The following is a 7,663-nucleotide window of genomic DNA, read 5'->3' as shown; positions in this document are numbered from 1 at the left end:
AATATTCTTGTGCCATTGGAAAGGTATCAGTGTGCATATTATGGAATATAGGTTGATATTAACGTCACAACCACAAAAAGTGGACATTTAATGCCTCAAAATGGATCCTAATTTTTTTACCTAAGATTTTCAAACTAGGAGTTAGATGGAGGTGCTCTTGGCTCTATTGGATTCCAAATCCTCAAGTTCTTGTACCCTTTCATCTATTTCCTCGTTCCTTCCCTAAGTCTTGCCATATTTAATGGACAAAAACATCTTTTCACTCATTGTTTCAAGTATGAGGCCATCGTCTCCTACGATTGGCTCATCGTTCTCTACTTCAATGTCTATCGCAGTAAAGGGCATCACTAACTCCTCTACTACCTCGTCGATCGGCTCAGATTTTTTCTTTATAGTAGCTCACGGTGGTCTGAGCATCGCTCCTCCAAGCTGAGAGGGCTCCTACCAATCGATGCCCCATTTTTCCCTTTGTGATTTCGTGAAATTCTCTGCTCCTTGTATGTTGAACCCTGTCTCTGGATCCTCTTCTTCAGCGATGCTTATTTTTGAAGCTCCCTCGCTTGAAGTTTCTTTAGGGGCTAAAACTTTAAGTGAAGAAGAATTTTTCTCCAGGACATGGTTGATTTTTAAGTTTTACAACATATGGTCAAGGCCTGTATACCTCCATTCTTGGATTTATGAGTAGTGGAATCCTCTTATTTATAATTATTTGAACATATACCCTTTGTCAAGAGGTTTCTTCATGGTGGTTTTTGACAAAGTTGATGATCGAGTGTAATTTCTAACTATGGTCCATGGTTCTGGGTAGTGCATAGCTTTCCATGCATCCTTGGTTCCCCTCTTTTGATCCTCTTTTAGCATCAATTTTGACTACTCTAATTTGGGTAAGGCTCCCCAACCTTCCTTTGCATATGTGAAATCTAGCTACCTTGACTTCACTTGGTAATTACCTAGGAAAATTCTATTGTTGAAGCCAAGATGAAAAATATTATCTAAAGCCCAGATATGCTCACATTTGCGCGAAAATGGATTTTAGCAAAGTGGTTCCTGCTAAAATTAAGCTAACTAGACCTGATTATTCATGGGTGCAAAATCTCGATTACAAAAACATATGTTTTCATTGTAGATCTTGTTAAGAGACTCGGCACTCTTTCGAAACCTGTCCTAAAGCAAGGAAAATCAAAACAAATAAGTCCAATCAAAAACTAAGATGGTGGGCAAGAGAAAAATATGATCATTATACAATTTCAAAGGAGCATTTCATTCATTACAATGAGGTCCTCCTACAAAATGGTATAAAATTATCAGATCCCAATACAGATCCTCCTCAGGATCAATAAGTCTCAGTTGTGAATCGAGAAAATATTAATAGTGGTGCAGAGGTTTCTAGTTCCATAGATAAAGCTAGTAATTCAGTTATTTCTCTAAAGATACCTCATGGAAGAAAACCTATCAAGTATGAACTCCCAATTTTGGACAAGGGCAAGACCATAGTAGAAAATCTCAAATACTCTAGGTGTGTGCCTTCATAAGTTAACAATGAAAAGGCTCCCTTGTGGGTGACCTAGGCAAAACTGGAGTATTCTTGTTCGAGCGAAAAGAAGGAAATTGCTAGCAAAAATTCACCAAAAAAAGGTAGATTTTCTAGAATCAATAGAAAACTTTGGTTGGACTTGTTACCGCTCAAACTAGCATGGGACCTAAGGGGAATCCCTAAAGGGAAAATCCTAGGCAAAAGGAAACAAATGGAGTCTTAGCCCACTGTCATCTCTAGAAGTGTCCATGATAAGTAAAAATACAAAACTCAATTTCACAATGGCAAGGCATACTTTTAGATTCGGGAGGCCCACCTTCAAACATACAATCATGGTAGATGGGCAAGGGTTCACATGGTTGGCTCAGGTGGCGGAGAAATGGCACAATGATCTAGATGATGGCTACAAGGGGTTTTTGGTTGTCGGTTGAGGACCATCTTGGAGAAAACATTTCTCCTAGAGATATTACCCACAAATGGTGGGTAACATCTGGCTCCAACTAGCACGTGATCTCTCAAAGAAGTGGGAGAAGCTACTCGAACGGGAGGTCACGAGAACTCCAACAATATCTTGGTTACCATAAACCTATCATCTACACATATAATAGATGGAAAAACATGGGGCAGAATGCTTTCACTGCTTCTCATGATCACATATGCTAATATGTTAGGCCATAAAACTAGCAAAAAAATAAAATATGCAAATTTTAATCTAAGTGCAACTAATATACTATGAGAAATATCATATGACATTATTTCTAATGAAAAACTCAGCATGCAATGCATCCTACTCTACCATGCATATAATAGAATATCAAGTCTCAAGGAAGGAGGTGATACAACTTAATTTGACTGGCTCAAGCCAAAGTTCATCATTAAGTTTAGCAATGTAGTAATAGTCATCCCCAACCCTTCCATGAATCCTGACAGGTACAAGATCCTTATCTACCAAGACTAAATGCCCAACCTTATATTATTTCTTAGGCTTCCACCTCTTTCTTGTTTGAGAGATTAGTCGCTTGAGGATTCAGGTTTCTTGGGTAGGGAGGATATGTGAATGTTTCTCACCTTCGCATGTCTCATAATATGGTCTAGGCTTGGTCACATGCAGCGAATAAGTAGGCTCCCTATAATGGATGAAAGGGTTTCCAGCGAATTGGGGAATGGTTGCATATGATAAATCCATTTGAACATGTCCCCCAATAGTAGCTCCTCATTTCTGGGATAACAACATCCCCCACACATCAGGTATATCAATTATAATAACATCCATGAGGAGGGATATATCGGGATTCCTAGCTAAATATACCTTAAGATATTTGATGATACCTTCCACTTCAACATGTTTGGAATTAAAACCACACACCCCTTTATATGGCAAAGTGATGTTGAGACCCAATTTCTTCATAACAGTCAAAGGCATGATATTGGTTGAAGCACCAAAATCTAACATATAATTATGTAAGAAGAGGTCATTGATAGCCAAAGTGAGAAATAAAGGTTTATGCCCAGGGTTTTAATCAAGGATGTGAATGTTTTTCAATTATTCAAGTATTTCTTCATCCTGAATCCCTAGGGATGTTTTAAGTTGCTGTTGCTGCTCAAGAATCTTAACAATTTCCTTTAGGGGAATAGGTATAGGCATCTTTTCCTTGACAAGCCCTATGTCTATGTCAAGTTTAACTTCCTTCCCCTTTTCATTCTTCCTGTATTCTTTCCTAGGAGGATCCTTTCTTTGATTTACCTTTGTTGGAGGATTCTTCTTAGGAGGAGCTTTTGGGATGGACTCTTTAGGAGGGGCTTGCTTGGGTGATGAATATCCCTTGGGTGATTCCTTAGGAGGTGAGTGGTCTTTGTCCTTTTCCTTTTGGGATATTGGACCCCTTTGAATCTTCCTTGACTGTCAGAATTAAGAATGGATTCTTCCTTTTCTTCCTTAAGGGTGACCTCACTAATGGGAAGATGGGTGTATGATCCTCCTAGAAAGATGTTGAAGACACCAACTTCCACTACACTGGCTTACTCATCTATTTGTTCATCCTCACTTTCATCCTCTTCACTTTCCTCATCATCATATGAAGAAGTTGGCTCAACAACATTACTTGGGGCCTATGTGTTTTGGATTTGAGAAGAGATTTTCCTATCTTCTTATTTTTTATTTTTGGGAAAAGGCTTTCCTTTAGGGATGTAACTCGGTTTTTGAGCCCTTTCTAAGGTGGTGATTTTATTCATGATACCCTTGTTGCATGCATTGGCTTCTTCGGTGAACATTTCCACCTTTTTTAGAATAGCAAGGAAATTTTCTTCATGTTGATCTTTGGACTTCTCCTTCTTGGTCTCAAATTTGGCTCTAGGTTGGTCATTGATATCAACCTTTGAAATTCACAGGTTTTCTTCAACTTCCATTGTTATTTCCTTAGCCTCAGCCAAAGTGGATGGTTTCTTATCCCTCAACACATGGGTGAGGTGGCCAACCATAAATTTGTTGAGAATGTTGGCTTCAGATGGATTTAAAAGCTCAGAGATATCTTTGGCTACCCTATCAAACTTTTGAATGAATTCCTACACATCTTCCCTTCCCTTGGTTATTTGGCAGAAAATTTCAATGTCGAAGGTCCCTTAGGCATTGCGTGACCACCTTTTCATGAATAGTTCCTCAAATTCATCGGAGTCCTTTATGCACCCAAGGGGAAGGCTAAGATACCAATCCCTTTCTTGCCCCTTGGGTGATAAGGAAAAAATCATCATGATCCTATCTTTGTCAAATACCAATCTAGGGGACAGCTGCCAATAGAAATATTCAATAAAGCCATTGGTAGTCCAAGTAGCATCCCCTTTGAATTTGGGCAACCATCGGTTAAATTTTTCATGCAATGGTTTGGGATCGTTACTTAATTTCAAAGGGGAAAAGACACTAACCGAGTGTCTTTCACTCTTGGTCATCTTGGGTTGATCCCTTTCGAAGTCAGTGCTTGAAGTAGATGCCATTTCTGGAGATGTATCATTGACTTTCTCTAATTCAGGAAAAAGGGAGCTTCCAACAGGTGATGGGGTTCACTTTCCCCTTTTTGCAACAACCCTAGTTAAAGGTGGAATGTTGTCGCCTTCAAGTAAACTAGGGGATTAGACAATAACTGGAGTCGCCAAAGGAATATTTATAAATGTCATTAATTAATCAATTCCTCAATCATTCACTAGGCATGCAGACCCACTTCCTCCCCAGCAATGGTGCCAAAATTTTACCGCTCAAACTAGAAGGGGACCTAATGCGAATCCATAAAGCACAAATTCTAGGCCAAGGGAAACAAATGGAATCTTAGCCCAATGTCAACTCAGCTAAGGTTCCCTTCTATTTATGGACTTTCACCGACATGAGGAGACCTGATATGTATGGAATCACTAATGAATGATAATTCAATGGATATGAGTGACCCAGACTATTTCCTAGAAGGTTTTGAAGGATGGGGCTTGCTTGCTTTCTCATCAAGGTAATATGTGCTTCTAGGGAAAGGAAGAGGATTTTGGGGGTTAGGTGTATGAGATTGGGCTTTGAAAGGAGTTCCCCACACCCTAAATCCTTGTTAAAATTGGCATCCTGGATGGTTCTTGAAAAATGGTCCTTTGAAGGAGCAGGACCACATGGGGCCAAGTGGACCCGGTCTAGGGTATGAGAAAGTTATGAACTAATCAATAGTATTGCTACCCTAGACAAGGTGGGGATGATCAAAGAAATTATTACAATCAATGATGTTGCTTTGAGCCTAGAAAGTACTAACCTTGGGGATGAAAGGGCAGGTATTGGTCCTAGACCTAGGGCTTGGATTTTCTCCCAACACCACCGTCAGAATGTCTTAAAATTCTAAGGAGGGCTAGAGGAAAGGCCAACACAGGATACCCTGGGGGATCAAACTTTTTCAGTGGCTAACTTGTCAGAAAATTGATGCCCTAGGCAATCCAATGTGGCTAAACTTGGGAGAAGGTGAAAGAATGAGTGTTTTTGGTGAACACCCTTGGTAGATCAATGCATTAATCCTTGGGAGAATGGAGTCTATGTTGATTATTTGTAATATTTCTTGGTTCCGAGTCAAGGAGGCTTCAAAATTGCTTCACAAACTCTTTAAGTCGAGTGAAAGCATCTTGCAGATTTTGTACTTCAAATGCACAAGAGGAATGTCTTATCAAGGTTTAATTTTACCCCTAGGAGATTTCGCTCACACTACATGGCCCAATACATGGATAAAACGTTATAATAGAGACTATCCCACAACATTAAACAATATTTTTCATGCAATAATTAGCCTTAAAACAACGAAAATCACAACCAACATATATGACAAAAAGTAACAAGAATAGCATCAAAAATTCATACTTACATGTATTAGATTATATCCAACCATTCACAAGTGACAATAAAGAAGCTCCAAGAGAATATAGACCAATAACCATACATCAAAATTCATCAATAAATGCTCCAATTTATCCTCTAGAAAAAAGTGTGAAATTCTCTAAAGAAGAGAGAGATCCAATCCAAATTGATGATGAGAAATGATCTCACCTCACTTTTATTTATACACATCTTAGTTTGAATTAGCCTCCTTGGCCTACATAAGCCCCAAAAATAAAATAATGTGCTAATAATACAACTCCCACCAAACTAGCTCATGAATGAAAAGATAAGCCTCTCAAGAGGTCAAATAATAATCTATGCATGTTGTAGGTCCCTCTAAGAGGCCTAATGAGGTCCATGGGTGTCATAATGAAAATAAGGACCCTCAAAAGCGGTGGACAAGGGGGTGGTCCCTTGTGATAACCTATGGTGCTTCGAATGACACCGGGGGGCACACAAGTGTCCTCATGGGTCTCCAAACAAATCGAAGATGCTTGTAGGTCTCTCTCAAGGGCTAGAATGATGGTGTAGGCGATGCTACATCATTGTGAAAGTATTGGATCATCTACCAAGTGTATGGTGTATATCTGGGTTGGCTGGTCATGATGGATCAAGTGCATCCTCCTCATCCAATTGGTGAACCACAAACAATATCTGAATGGATGTGGGGATCCATGGAGTGTACTTTGTTGTTGTGGAGGACCATGGCTCTCAACACTTACCCTACATGTGCCAATCTATCCCTCTAGAGGATTAGGACCATGTATAGGGAGACCAAACCCCAAATGGAAACCATATGCAATCCTGCATAAGATCTAATGTGTCCCCTAGCCTTCTAGTATAACAAGTCATTAGAGAAATCGAGTAAATGGGATTACCTAATCATGGACCATAGGTGGGGACTTCATAATGGCCTGCCCTTAAATAATGGGTTTTAGGATGTGCCAATGTCTCTTAAACTCCAAATGGGTTAACCAAGCCCCTATTAGGTGGTTTCTACCTATAAAGGGGTAATATAGTCAAGTTACATCCATCAAAAGGTGGTGGCATGTGACAGATAGGTGAATGGAGTAGGGGATGAGAAGGGGTAGCCATGGGTCACATGTTGGCGTACAAGGGTAGATGATAAGGGGGAAGCCCACACTTTGGGTTTACAATGTGTAGGAGGGAGCAATCGTGGTACATGAGGTTGATCCGGATTTAAATAGGAATGCAAAAAAATACAGAGATAACCATATACAAAAAGATGCAGTGGAAATAACACTTCATTTCATTAATGTAAAATACTGAAATATGCTTACAAACAGAAATGGAAAGAAACCAGCTAAGGCAATGGTAGCTTATCTCTGAGAAGAGATGTGGCAGCTACATGCCTCTGAACTGTCTTACAATGAGGCTCAAAGGCCTATTTATTGTTGAGAAACAATGGAAAACCCTTAACATCCCAAAACCTAACCCTAGAAGATGAAACGCCAAATTGTGGGCCCTGCTTGGGTAAATTGGTACATCAATTTCCTGGGGTCATAACTTTGGCATACGATCTCCGTTGGACTCATACAATAGCTTGTTAAAAAGATCTATCCAAGCACCACAACTTTGGGAGGAGCAACATCAGTCCATAGACCCATGTTTCTCCCAGATTTCCCAAAAAACGTCGTTTAGGGTCTCAAAATGGCTCCAGAAGTTCAAGACTCGAAAAACTGCTAAAAATAGTAAATTGTGCCACAATTACGGAAACTGAA

This window comes from Pinus tabuliformis, chromosome 3_1 (genome assembly GCF_031772625.1).
Source record: "Pinus tabuliformis cultivar Carrire ecotype Pingquan chromosome 3_1, CPIR1, whole genome shotgun sequence".
Lineage (NCBI taxonomy): Eukaryota > Viridiplantae > Streptophyta > Pinopsida > Pinales > Pinaceae > Pinus > Pinus tabuliformis.
Note: the sequence above shows the minus strand (reverse complement) of the source record.